Genomic DNA, 13,715 nt, shown 5'->3' on the forward strand with positions numbered 1-13,715 from the left:
GTACAATACGAATGTATATGTATGTACATGTATATAATTTGCGATGTCTCTTACCTGTACTCGTGCAAACGACTTCCCCAGTGTTCCTTAGAGGCGCAAGCATCTTTGAATCACCGTCTGCATAGCCACGCGCAGAAACAGAAAGTAAAAGGGAAGTTTAAAAAAAACTAAAGAAACAAACAAATAAACAAAAATTTAAATAAACAAAAAAAAAACTTGAACGAAAAGAAAAAAATCTCCCTCTCTCTCTCTCTCCTCTCCTCTCTCTCTCTCCTCTCCTGGTGTGTTTACTTCTCCTAGTTAAAAGTCACTCGTTTTTTCTAAAAAACTAAAGAAACATTTTGTATTGAGAAAAAAAGTTTAAAATCTCAGGAAAAAAAACAGAGCGAGAACGGAAAATTGGACAGAGAGGTCTGTCTCCTCTCTCTCCCTCCCTCCTTTCTCCTGTCTCTCTCTCACTCCCTCTGTTTTTACTACTCTCTAAAATCGGTCTTCTCCTACCTCTGTCTCTCTCTCCCATGTGGGGTTAGACCTGAAAAAATAGCGACTTCTAGGGTCTCTAACGCTCCCTCTGTCTCTACTCTCTCTCCCTCCCTCTGTCTCTCCCTCCCTCTCTCGAATAGTCTCACTCTCACTCTTGGATCTTACCTAGATAGACTCTCTCCCCTCCCAGGTCTCCTCTTCTTCGCCTTCTCGGTCTCTCTAGGAGACCTGAGGTCCTACGGTCTCTCCTCTCTCGCCTCTCTGATCTATCTACTCCCTCCCTCTGTCTCTCTCTCCTCTTCTCCTGGAGGTGATTCTCCCTCTGTCTCTCCTACTCTCCGGTCTGCTCTTCTCAGTCTTCTCCTGTGTCTCTGCTAATCTCCCTCTGGTCGTTATCTTGTCTTCCATCTGTTCTAGATCATCTCGAAAGAGTCCCTCGGCCCTTCCCTCTGGTCCTCTCCCACCTCGTTGTCTCTTGTTTTCTCTTTCAGGAAGAGAGAACGAGTCACCACAAAGAGAGTAAACTTGAATTCCGCAAAAAGAAAAAATAACAAACATGAATTTAAATTCTCCAGCATAATAAAAATAATATTATTAATAATAATAATAATAATAATAATAATAATAATAATAATTGAATGTGTTTGTTTACTGAAGTGTTGACGACCCTCGAGATGTCGTTACAGATTTAATATAGAAAAGAGCTTCAGAAAAGATGAGACCATCTCTCTCTCTCTCTCTCTCTCTCTCTCTCTCTCTCTCTCTCTCTCTCTCTCTCTCTCTCTCCTCTCTCTCTCTATCTCTCTCCCTCTCTATCTCTCTCCTTTCTCTCTCTCTCTCTCTAGGTCAGGTAAGAGATATTTAACAACCCCTTCCAAAGAACACAGTATCTATAATAATAATAATAATAATAATAATAATAATAAAATAATAATAATAATAATAATAATAATAAATAAATCAGAAGGTTAAATTAAAATGGATAATAGAATTAATGAAAGGGGTTTTTTCAGTCCTCTCTGTGCTGGGGGTGTTTTCCCTCCTCTTTTGAAAGAGGAACGTTTATCTCGTTGGATTTTTTTTTTTTTGTTTGTTTGTTTTTTTTTTTTTTCCCCCCCCCCCCCTCGATTCAGATTCTCCTCCAGCTGAAAAGAAAGAGAGATTCAAAAGGTTGCTGTTTATTACGAGGGAGGCTGGCTCCAGATTCTCTACAAAACAATAATAATAATAATAATAATAATAATAATAATAATAATAATAATAATAATAATAATGTTTCTACAATGATTTAAAAACACGTTTTGAGGGATTCTAGAGGTTTAAAAGATTCCAGAAAGTTTTAAGAGCATTCCAAGACATTATAAAAACATTCCATTTTTAAACAATATTATCTATCTATCTATATCTATACATACATATATAGGGTATAAATCTAGACTATATATTTATTTCTGTCTCTCTCTCTATGTGTGTGTGTCTCTGTGTGTGTGTATCTATATATTTCTGTGTGTCAGTGTGTGTGTCTCTGTATTTCTCTGTGTGTCTCTGTGTGTGTGTCAGTGTGTGTGTCTGTGTCGTGTATATATATTCTGTGTGTCAGTGTGTATATTTATTGTGTGTGTCTATATGTCTGTGTCAGTCAGGTATCACTGTGTGTGTGTGTCGACTACTCTGTGTGTCAGTGGTGTGTGTGGTGTGTGTCATTAATGTGTGGGTATTCTATAATTCTGTGTGTGTGTGTGTGTGTGTGTATATGTCTGTGTGTGTGTGTGTCTGTGTGTGTATCTATATATTTCTGTGTGTCAGTGTGTGTGTGTATTTCTCTGTGTGTCTCTGTGTGTGTGTCTCTGTGTGTGTGTATCTATATATTTCTGTGTGTCAGTGTGTGTGTATTTCTCTGTGTGTCTCTGTGTGTGTGTCAGTGTGTGTGTATCTATATATTTCTGTGTGTCAGTGTGTGTGTATTTCTCTGTGTGTCTCTGTGTGTGTGTCAGTGTGTGTATCTATATATTTCTGTGTGTCAGTGTGTGTGTATTTCTCTGTGTGTCTCTGTGTGTGTGTCAGTGTGTGTATCTATATATTTCTGTGTGTCAGTGTGTGTATTTCTCTGTGTGTCTCTGTGTGTGTGTCAGTGTGTGTATCTATATATTTCTGTGTGTCAGTGTGTGTGTATTTCTCTGTGTGTCAGTGTGTGTGTGTCAGTGTGTGTGTGTCATCTCTTTTTGTGTGTGTTGTCTTATATAAAGAGACACACAGTGTGTGTAGACATCCTCACAGTCACTGGTGTCAGTGTGTGTCTAGTGGAGTATCTAAATATTCTGTGTCACACACCGTGTGTGTGTGTATCTATATATTTCTGTGTGTCTGTGTGTGTGTCTGTGTGTGTGTATCTATATATTTCTGTGTGTCAGTGTGTGTGTATTTGTGTGTCTCTGTGTGTGTGTCAGTGTGTGTGTGTTGATGGGGTAGAGAGTGTGTGAGTGTGTCTCAGTGTGATAGAGAGAGGGATTGATGGGGTAGAGAGAGGAAGAGTGAGAGAGATAGAGAGGGGGATAGAGAGAGGGATTGATGGGGTAGAGAGAGGAAGAGTGAGAGAGATAGAGAGGGGGATAGAGAGAGGGATTGATGGGGTAGAGAGAGGAAGTCTCTGAGAGAGATAGAGAGGGGGATAGAGAGAGGGATTGGGGTGAGAGAGGAATCTGAGAGAGATAGACAGGGGGATAGAGAGAGTGTCTCTGATGTGTGTCAGTGTGTGTATCTATATATTTCTGTGTGTCAGTGTGTGTGATTGATCTCTAGAGAGAGGAATAGTGAGAGAGATAGACAGGGGGATAGAGAGAGGGATTGATGTCAGAGAGAGGAAGAGAGAGAGAGATAGAGAGGGGGATAGAGTATAAATTATTGACCGAGGGGTAGAGAGAGGAAGAGAGAGAGAGATAGAGAGGGGGATAGAGAGAGGGATTGATGGGGTAGAGAGAGGATAAATGTATAATATGAATGGCTGATGGGGTAGGAGAGCCGCACTATACCCCCCCCCCCCCCCCCCCCCCCCACAACACACACACACACACACAGACAGACAGACACACAGACAAATGACAGACAGACAGTGACACGCAAACAGAAACACACACACACACACACACACACACAGAGAGAGAGAGACACACCTGCGGTCAGATATCTTTGATCCCACATTTCTGTCAAAACGCTCACCTGAGTCCGCTTGTGTCCCGGCGGCTCCTCGCTTTATTTCGTCATATTATTTTTGATGCTGATTGCAACAAAAAAAAAAAAAAAAAAAAAAAACCCACAAAAAACACAAAAACCCCCACGATCCCTTCTTTCAAAATCCTTCAAACGCTGCGTGGGTGGAAGAGAGAGAGATTCTCCTTTCGACTCCTTTTCAAACCAAAATTAACTCCAAGCGTGTGCAGAACAGAGAGAGAGAACAAAACAATACCTCCGTTAAATCAAAAACGAAAAAAAAACCTAACAGATATTCCCAGGGAAAGAGATATCGATCGATATCGACAGATACGCATCTATTAATCGATATTAGAATTGCGCCCTCACAGCAGAATGCCGACAATTATACAAAATATTAATAATAATAATAATAATAATAATTTCCGTTAGCATGCGTGTTTTATTCAGTTTTATGAACGAGAAGACGTTGTTCAGCGTTTACAGGTGATAGACCAGTAGAGAGATCTATTGATCGATCTGTACGCTTTTATAGATAGACAGCCACACGCACACGCACACGCACACACGCACACGCACACGCACACGGTCGTCAGTCTCTCTCTCTCTCTCTGTCTCTGTCTCTGTCTCTCTGTCTCAGAAGTGACAGTTCGGGTCTCTAGTCTATTAAAATGACACTTCAGTCGTGAAGCTACCCACCAAAACTACGATGGGTGGGAAAAATGGAAAAAAAAAAAAAAAAAAAAAAATTAAAAAATTAAAAATAAAACGTGTTTTATATAACTGATTCAAATTCAAATAGAAAAAAAAATATTTAATCGCATTAATTTTTTATTATTATTATTATTATTTATTATTATTATTATTATGTATTTGTGTTATGACCTGGTAAAATATTACGTTAATGAGAGAGTATTATTATTAGAGTGATTATTATTATGATGTATTATATTATTATTTGCCCGAATAATAGTTATCAATAATATTAATAATTAACGGAAAACTATACGAATAAAATGATTTGTAAAATTTTTTAAAACTAAATGAATAAACTAATAATGCCAAACTCAGAAAGAGAAAAACAGAGATATATATATCTATTAAAAAAAAAAAAAAAAAAGAAGATATTATTTGAAGTTTGAAACGGCGAGTCAAATTTTTATTTTGGCTATGAAAAAAACAAAAAAATAACCCCACTGGAGAATATTGTAATTGCGATTGTGCGTGGCCCGTCCTTCGCGTCTCGTTTCTCTCTTGGTTTTGCTCCGCTCAGATAAAGCAGGGAGACGAGACAGCTTGATCTGAAAAAGCAAAAAAAAAAGAGAAGAGACACGCATACAGACTCTGAATCCGGGATTGATGGGGTAGAGAGAGGAAGAGTAAGAGAAAAGAGAGGGGGATAGAGAGAGGGATTGATGGAGTAGAGAGAGGAGAGAGAGAGATAGAGGGGGGGATAGAGAGAGGAGAGAGATGAGGAGAGAGAGGAAGAGAGAAGAGAGAAAGAGAGAGGGAGAGAGAGAGGGATTGAGGGGGGGGGGAGGAGAGAGAGAGGAGAGAGAGGAGAGAGAGAGGGAGAGAGAGGAGAGGAGAGGAGAGGGAGAGAGGAGAGAGATGGGAGAGAGAGAGGAGAGAGGAGAGGGGAGAGGAGAGAGAGAGAGAGAGAGAGGAGAGAATTGAAGGTCACGGACCCCATATTCTCCTTATCCATAGCAGACTAGGCCGAACACCACTGAGCCCTCGGTATCTCTACACTCACCGACACTGCCCACTCTCCTACTAATTTTATTCTCATGTCTGTACCAGTATAGCTATTCCCCACCTAACTGTGGACTCTCGTCTTCGACTCTCAATGTGGGCAGAGAGGGAGGAGGAGAGTGGGGGGAGGAGAGAGAGGGAGGAGACGTTGAGGGAGAGAGGGGGGAGAGAGATAGGGTAGGGGGAGAGAGAGGGGAGGAGAGATCAGAGAGAGAGGGGGGAGGAGGAGAGAGAGACAGAGGAGAGCAGAGAGAGAGAGGAGAGAGAGCAGAGAGAGAGAGAGAGGAGGAGAGAGGGAGAGAGGAGAGAGTCTTACTCTCTGTCCTCAGAGAGTTGTCAGTCGGGGTCGCTAGTCTATTAAAATACACTTTAGAATCGTGAAGTATAATCCAAACCAAAAAATTGAAGATAAAGAAAAAAAAAAAAAAACAAAACCAGAGATTAGAAATAGGGAAAGAGAGAGGAGAGAGAGAGAGAGAGAGAACTGGGATTAAAGAGAGATTAACAGAATCAGCGCTCCTTTAAAAGGGAGGGGTCAGTGATCCTGTTAATAAAGCTAATAAGAGGTGAGAGAATGGATTTTAAAGATGGTCAGCGCTCCTTTAAAGGGAGGGGCCAGTGATCCTGTTAATAAAGCTAATAAGAGGTGAGAGAATGGATTTTAAAGATGGTCAGCGCTCCTTTAAAGGGAGGGGCCAGTGATCCTGTTAATAAAGCTAATAAGAGGTGAGAGAATGGATTTTAAAGATGGTCAGCGCTACTTTAAAGGGAGGGGCCAGTGATCATGCTAATGAAGCTAATAAGAGGTTAGAGAATGGATCAAAGATGAATCCTGTAAAGGGAGGGGTCAGTGTTAAAAAGCTAATAAGAGGTGAGAGAATGGATTTTAAAGATGGTCAGCGCTCCTTTAAAGGGAGGGGCCAGTGATCCTGTTAATAAAGCTAATAAGAGGTGAGAGAATGGATTTTAAAGATGGTCAGCGCTCCTTTAAAGGGAGGGGCCAGTGATCCTGTTAATAAAGCTAATAAGAGGTGAGAAAATGGATTTTAAAGATGGTCAGCGCTCCTTTAAAGGGAGGGGTCAGTGATCCTGTTAATAAAGCTAATAAGAGGTGAGAGAATGGATTTTAAAGATGGTCAGCGCTCCTTTAAAGGGAGGGGCCAGTGATCCTGTTAATAAAGCTAATAAGAGGTGAGAGAATGGATTTTAAAGATGGTCAGCGCTCCTTTAAAGGGAGGGGTCAGTGATCCTGTTAATAAAGCTAATAAGAGGTGAGAGAATGGATTTTAAAGATGGTCAGCGCTCCTTTAAAGGGAGGGGCCAGTGATCCTGTTAATAAAGCTAATAAGAGGTGAGAGAATGGATTTTAAAGATGGTCAGCGCTCCTTTAAAGGGAGGGGTCAGTGATCCTGTTAATAAAGCTAATAAGAGGTGAGAGAATGGATTTTAAAGATGGTCAGCGCTCCTTTAAAGGGAGGGGTCAGTGATCCTGTTAATAAAGCTAATAAGAGGTGAGAGAATGGATTTTAAAGATGGTCAGCGCTCCTTTAAAGGGAGGGGTCAGTGATCCTGTTAATAAAGCTAATAAGAGGTGAGAGAATGGATTTTAAAGATGGTCAGCGCTCCTTTAAAGGGAGGGGCCAGTGATCCTGTTAATAAAGCTAATAAGAGGTGAGAGAATGGGTTTTAAAGATGGGCAGCGCTCCTTTAAAGGGAGGGGCCAGTGATCCTGTTAATAAAGCTAATAAGAGGTGAGAGAATGGATTTTAAAGATGGTCAGCGCTCCTTTAAAGGGAGGGGTCAGTGATCCTGTTAATAAAGCTAATAAGAGGTGAGAGAATGGATTTTAAAGATGGTCAGCGCTCCTTTAAAGGGAGGGGTCAGTGATCCTGTTAATAAAGCTAATAAGAGGTGAGAGAATGGATTTTAAAGATGGTCAGCGCTCCTTTAAAGGGAGGGGTCAGCGATCCTGTTAATAAAGCTAATAAGAGGTGAGAGAATGGATTTTAAAGATGGTCAGCGCTCCTTTAAAGGGAGGGGTCAGTGATCCTGTTAATAAAGCTAATAAGAGGTGAGAGAATGGATTTTAAAGATGGTCAGCGCTCCTTTAAAGGGAGGGGCCAGCGATCCTGTTAATAAAGCCAATCTCTCTCTCCTCTCAATGTAATTATGTGCAATGGCGCACTGATGACACACACAGCAGTATAAACAGACAAGCATTTTAAACTGCGCTGAGAATCTCGCCTCACACCAGCGCACTCCAAAAAACGCACACACCACAACCCTGCTGCATATTCAAACTGTCAATCATTCTGAAGCATCGCTGCAGCAACTAGACTGCACTTCCTTACCACAGGAATGCAGGGTAACAAAACTGATACCTTTTCATAGCACTGCACTATATGATTCCTTATGCTTTACCAGACCTCTCTGTGCTTTACAATGCTTCCCTGTGCTTTACCAGACCTCTCTGTGCTTTACAATGCTTCCCTGTGCTTTACCAGACCTCTCTGTGCTTTACAATGCTTCCCTGTGCTTTACCAGACCTCTCTGTGCTTTACAATGCTTCCCTGTGCTTTACCAGACCTCTCTGTGCTTTACAATGCTTCCCTGTGCTTTACCAGACCTCTCTGTGCTTTACAATGCTTCCCTATGCTTTACCAGACCTCTCTGTGCTTTACAATGCTTCCCTGTGCTTTACCAGACCTCTCTGTGCTTTACAATGCTTCCCTGTGCTTTACCAGACCTCTCTGTGCTTTACAATGCTTCCCTATGCTTTACCAGACCTCTCTGTGCTTTACAATGCTTCCCTGTGCTTTACCAGAATTTGCTGTGGTTTTATGTGAGAATCGTCTCTAAGCAGTGAACTCTTCTCTTTAGGAAGTGTTCTGTGCGGCTCTCCTGTGTAATTTTTATTCCCCGTTTTCTTTTTTAAATCTGCAAGCAAAGCACTTATTTCCTGAGCCAATGCAGAGTGCCAGTTAAGAGCCAGCCTGGCACCCTCTCACTCACCCAATCTCACACAACAAATTAAAATCAAACACAGAGGCTCCCTTCCCTGTTTTTATTATTGAATCTGTCACTGTGTCTAGAATACACACATGGGGGGAGAGAGGGAGAGAGAGAGAGAGAGAGGAGGGGAAAGGGGAGAGGGAGGAGAGAGGAGGGAGAGAGGGGAGAAAGGGGGAGCGAGACAGAAAGAGGGAGAAAAGGGGAGAGACAGAAGGGAGAAAAGGGTAGAGAAAGATGGGAGATGAGAGAATATAATATTGTATCTAACATTCAGTATATAGAAGGCTGCTTTATCTTGTAAAGCGCTTTGTGATGGTGCTCCACTATGAAAGGCGCTATATAAATATTATATATTGATTTTGTATCAATTTCATATTTCTATCTACCTGTAATGACCTTTTCTTTATTCTATACTGATAATCATGGATATGTTTGTGCAAAGATTTTTAAAATTATTATTATTGAATTTTTAGAATTGGTTTACAAATAAAAGAAATTACCTTTAAAAAAAAAAAAAAACATTGAATATGATTGGATATTTTTTACTTCAAAACAATTCTGGTAGCTTAATAATAATAATAATAATACCAGAAATGTTAATATTAATATAAACTAAATTATTCTTTTAAAAGTTAATTACGAACTTAAACTACAGCAGAGCAACGCTGCCACCTGGCGGACTCGCCCGGAACTGCACGCCAGCTGAATTCACAGCCGCCGCTCTGCATCTCAACTGAGCGCTCGCACTGCCGCGCAGTGGCGAAAAAGGGGAACTGCAGTCAAACGCATTCAGCGGCTCACATCGCCGCCTGGTGGCCGTTTCTGTTCTTGCTGTTGTTATTTTTAATTTTATTTTAATATTCGTAGCTTGACGTTTAAAATAAATGGGCTACGAATTGTTTTAAAAATTGACAGAATAAGCAAACTTTTATTATGTTCTTCTGTTGTAACAAACTAAACCAATTTTATTAAATAAACAGAATGGACGTACCTATTCTGTCTTCTGTTCCATGGAGTTTATATATATTTTTATAAAGAGGAAGGTATTTTGTTCTCGGTGGAGGCGGGGGGGGGGGGGGGTGAAATTAATGCGGCGGCCGTGTAAGGAAACACAAAGAGAATATACAGAGGTGTTCAACAAAGAGACAGCAAGACACCGAGACAGACAAAGACCACCTCACTGTCTGTGTCACACAGTTCAGTGTGGTCTGTGACAGCAGTGTCACAAAGTCTGTGTTCTGTGTGTGTCACAGAAGGACAGACACACAGAGACACAGTCTTTCTTGACAGGTCTCCAGACACAACACAACCTTTACAGACAGAGACACACAGGCTCAGACAGACAGAGGTCGGTGTCCCACACAGACAGACAGAGAGACACACACACACAGACAGACAGATACTGAGACACACAGTGTGGGGTGGGGGGGGGGGGGGGGTGACACAGACAATGAGACAGAGACACACACAGACAGAGACAGACAGACACACACAAACAGACACACAGACAGAGCCAGAGAAACAGACAGACAGACAGAACAAGAGCCAGTAGACATACACACAGACAGACACACGTTATGGTATGTTCGTAAGTGTTGCCCTCACCCAGAGACCACACACAGAGACACAGCAAAGAAACAACAGCCCAGAGACACAGACCAGCCAGAAGAGAAACAGACACATTTCCCGGGGGGTGGGGGGGGGGGGGGGGGGGGGGGGGGGGGGGGGGGGGGTGGTGCGGGAATAATACCACCACAGACACGTTTTTCATTATCCTGGTTTTATTGAAAAAAGACAAAAAAAAAAAGAACAGAATTGAAAAAATTTAAATAAAGAAGACGGTAGATCTTAAAACTAGCAAATCAAGCAGCCCATCTCTCTCCTGCAATGACTGTTCAGCTTGCTGTGTTAAACACACTGCTCTGTACACAATAATAACAATAATATATACTAATTATTATTATTATTATTATTAATAATAATCTGGTTATCAGACAGTAATGCAATGGACATCATGTAGTTCAATAATATGTCACAGTGATATCAGTGGTGTGTCAAGTCTTGCGTGCACTGTGCGTGTCTGTGTGTTCTCAGGTCTGTGTGTCTCAGTGTGTGTGGCGTGCCTGTGCGTGTCTGAGGTCAGTGTGTGTGCGCAGACAGGACACGTGGCGGTGGTGTCACACAGGGTGTCACGGTTCTGTACGTGCAGTGTGTCACAGACACTGTCTGTGGTGTCTGTGGTCAGAAGTGTGTGTGCACCTGTCTGTGCGTTGTCTGTGTGTCTCAGTGTGTGTGCGTCTGTCTGTGCGTGTCTGTGGCGTGTTCTCGTGTGTTAAGTGTGCGTCTGTCTGTGCGTGACACTGTGTGTCACACACACGTGTGTGGTGCGTCTGTGTGTGTCGTGTATGTGTCTAATGTCTGTGTGTGTGTGCGTCTCTGTGTGTCTGTGGTCTCGTGTGTGTGTGCGTCTGTCTGTGAGTGTGTGTCTCAGTGGGTGGAGTCTGTCTGTGCGGTGTTGTGTCTCAGTGTCTGAGCGTCACACACGCAGGTGTCTGTGACTCAGTGTGTGTGTGCGTCTGTCTGTGGTGTACTGTGTGTCTAAGTATGTGTGTACATGGTCTGTGCGTGTATGTGTGTACTAGCATGTGTGACACGTGTGCGTGAACCAGTGGTGTGTCTGTCTAAGTGCAGTGTGTGTCTGTGGTGGAGTCACACACACGCAGTGTGTCACCGTGTGGGATGCTGTTGCGGTCACACACACGCAGTGTGGTGCGTGTCTGTGCGGTGTCTGTGTTTACTCAGTGTGTGTGTGTTTTAGTCTGTATGGCGTGTCTGTGTGTCTCAGTGTGTGACAGTCACGACAGGACCAAGAGTACACACACTGTGTGACAGGACACGTGTCTGTTTGGTCCAGTGTAGTGTGCGTCCTGTACAGTGACAGTGTCTGTGTTGTATCAGTGTGTGTATGCGTTCTGTCACACACAACGCGTGTCAGTCTCAGTGTGTGTGCGTACCCGTATGTGTGTCTGTGAGTGCGTTGTATGTGCGTCACAGTGTGTGTGAGTACACACACAACGAAGACCGAAACGCATGTGTTGTCTCAGGGAGTCACACCATGCAGACAGACACGCCCAGACACCTGTGTCAGTGTGTGACACGTCTGTATGTGCGTGTCAGGTGACACACAGTGTGGTGTGCGTCTGTCTGTGCGTTGAGACATGGGTACTCAAGTGTCACACACACGTTGTCTGTGGTGTAGGCACACAGTGTGTGTGCGTCAGTCTGTGAGTGTCTGTGTGTCACAGTGGGAGTGTGTAAAGTCAGTGCGTGTCTGTGGGGAGCTAAGAGTGTTGTGCGCTGTCAGACGTGTCAGTGTGTCAGTGGTGTGCGTCTGTCAGTGGTGTCTGTGTGTCTCAAAGTGTTTGTGTGAGTATGTCTGTGCGTGTCTGTGTGTTATCAGAGTGAGTCACGTCACACGCAGACAGCACACGCACAGGACACAAGTGTGTGTGCGTTCTGTCTGTGCGTGTATGTGTGTCTCAGTGTGTGTGCGTTACAGTGTGGTATGTGTCTGTCTCAGTGTCTGCGTCTGTCTCTGACACTCTGGGACGTGTGTGTGAGTATTCTGTGTGTTCTGTGTGTGCTCAGTGTGTTGTGCGTCTGTCTGTGCGTCTGTGGTGTCACAGTGTGGTGCGTGGTGTGCGTCGTTCTGGTGTGTGTTTGACAGTGTGTGTGCGTCAGTCTGTGCGTGAGTTGTATCAGTGTGTGTGCGTCTGTCTGTGCGTGTCTGTGTCACTCAGTTGTGCAGACAGTCACGCGTTGTCTGTGTGTCCTCAGTGTGTGTGCGTCTCAGTGACACGCGTTGTTACACCAGTGTAACACACACGTCTGTGCGTGTCGCACAGGACACACAGAGTGTGCGTCTGTCTGTGCGTGTCTGTGTGTCTCAGTGTGTGCGTCACACACACGTGTCTGTGCGTGTCTGTTCAGTGTGTTTGTGGCGTCTGTTCTGTGCGTGTCTGTGTGTCTCAGAACATGTGAGTCTGTACACACCGCAGACAGACACGCACAGACACACGTCTGTCACACACGTCTCAGTGTGACACGCACAGTCACACAGGTGCGTGTCATGTGTCAGACAGTGTGCGTGTGCGTGTGTTGCGTGTGTGTGTGACTAGTGTGTCCAGTGTGTGAGTCTGTTATGTGCGTGATCGTGTGTTCTCAGTGTGTGTGCGTCACGTGTCTGTGTGTTCAGTGTGTGTGAGTCTGCGGTGTCTCAAACGTGTGTGTGCGTCTGCTCAGTGTGTGCGTGTCTGTGTGTTACACAGTGTGTGTGCGTCTGTCTGTGCGTGTAGAGTGTGTCTCAGTGTGTGTGTGCAGCTGTCTGTGCGTGTCTGTGTGTCTCAGAGTGTGCGTCTGTCTGTGCGCAGACTGGTGTGTTACAGTGTGTGTGTCTGTCTGTCTGTGCACGCGTCTGTGTGTATCAGGGTGGTGTGGAGTTGTTCCCACGTGCGTGTATGCAGTGACGTTCAGTGCGTCTGTCTGTGCGTGTCGTGTGTCTCAGTGTGTGTGAGTCTGTGACGGTCTGTGTGTCCTCAAGTGTGTGTGAGTCGTCTGTGATGTGCTGTGTTCGCAGTGTTGTGTGTGCGTCTGTCGTGTGCACAGTGTATGTATCAGTCAGGTCTGTGTGTGTTCATGTCTGTCAGGACGTGACGTGTTGTCTGTGTGTGCGTCAGTGTGTGTGCGTCTGTCATCAGTGTGTGTGCGTCTGAGTGTGTGTCTCAGTGTCTGTGTGTCTGAGTGTGTGTGTCTGTGTCAGTGTGTGTCTCAGTGTGTGTGCGTCTGAGTGTCTGTCTGTGCGTGTCTGTGTGTGTGTGTGTGCAGTTGTGGTGTGGGTCTGTCAGTGGTTGTCTGTCTCAGTGTCACACACACGCAGACAGTGCGTGTCTGTGTGTCTCAGTGTGTGTGTGTCACACTGGAGTGTCTGTGTGGCTCACAGTGTGTGAGGCACATGTCTGTGAGTGTCTCACAGTGTGTGTGAGTCTGTCTGTGCGTGTCTGGAGTGTCTCAGTGTTGTGCAGACAGTCAGTGGTGTCTGTGTGTCACAGTGTGTGTGCGTCGCACAGTGCGTGTATGATGTGTCACAGTGTGTGTGCGTCTGTCTGTCGTGTGCCTGTGTGTGACACAGTTGTCTCAGTGTGTGTGCGTCAGCAGTCAGACAGTGTCGCAGCGTATGTCTGTGTGGTATGTGTGTGTAC

General features: G+C 44.1%; 1 protein-coding gene across 1 annotated transcript in view; it reads right to left on the reverse strand.

The window, feature by feature from the left end:
• LOC121306124 (glutamate receptor ionotropic, NMDA 2B-like) overlaps positions 1-4,380 on the reverse strand; it is a 33,737-nt gene extending 29,357 nt beyond the window's left edge. Inside the window, 2 exon segments of the mRNA XM_041237840.1 lie at positions 55-117; positions 3,700-4,380. The gene's annotated coding sequence lies outside the window, so the exon portion shown is untranslated.
• Positions 4,381-13,715: the final 9,335 nt, after the last annotated feature.

This window comes from Polyodon spathula, chromosome 46 (assembly GCF_017654505.1).
Source record: "Polyodon spathula isolate WHYD16114869_AA chromosome 46, ASM1765450v1, whole genome shotgun sequence".
NCBI lineage: Eukaryota > Metazoa > Chordata > Actinopteri > Acipenseriformes > Polyodontidae > Polyodon > Polyodon spathula.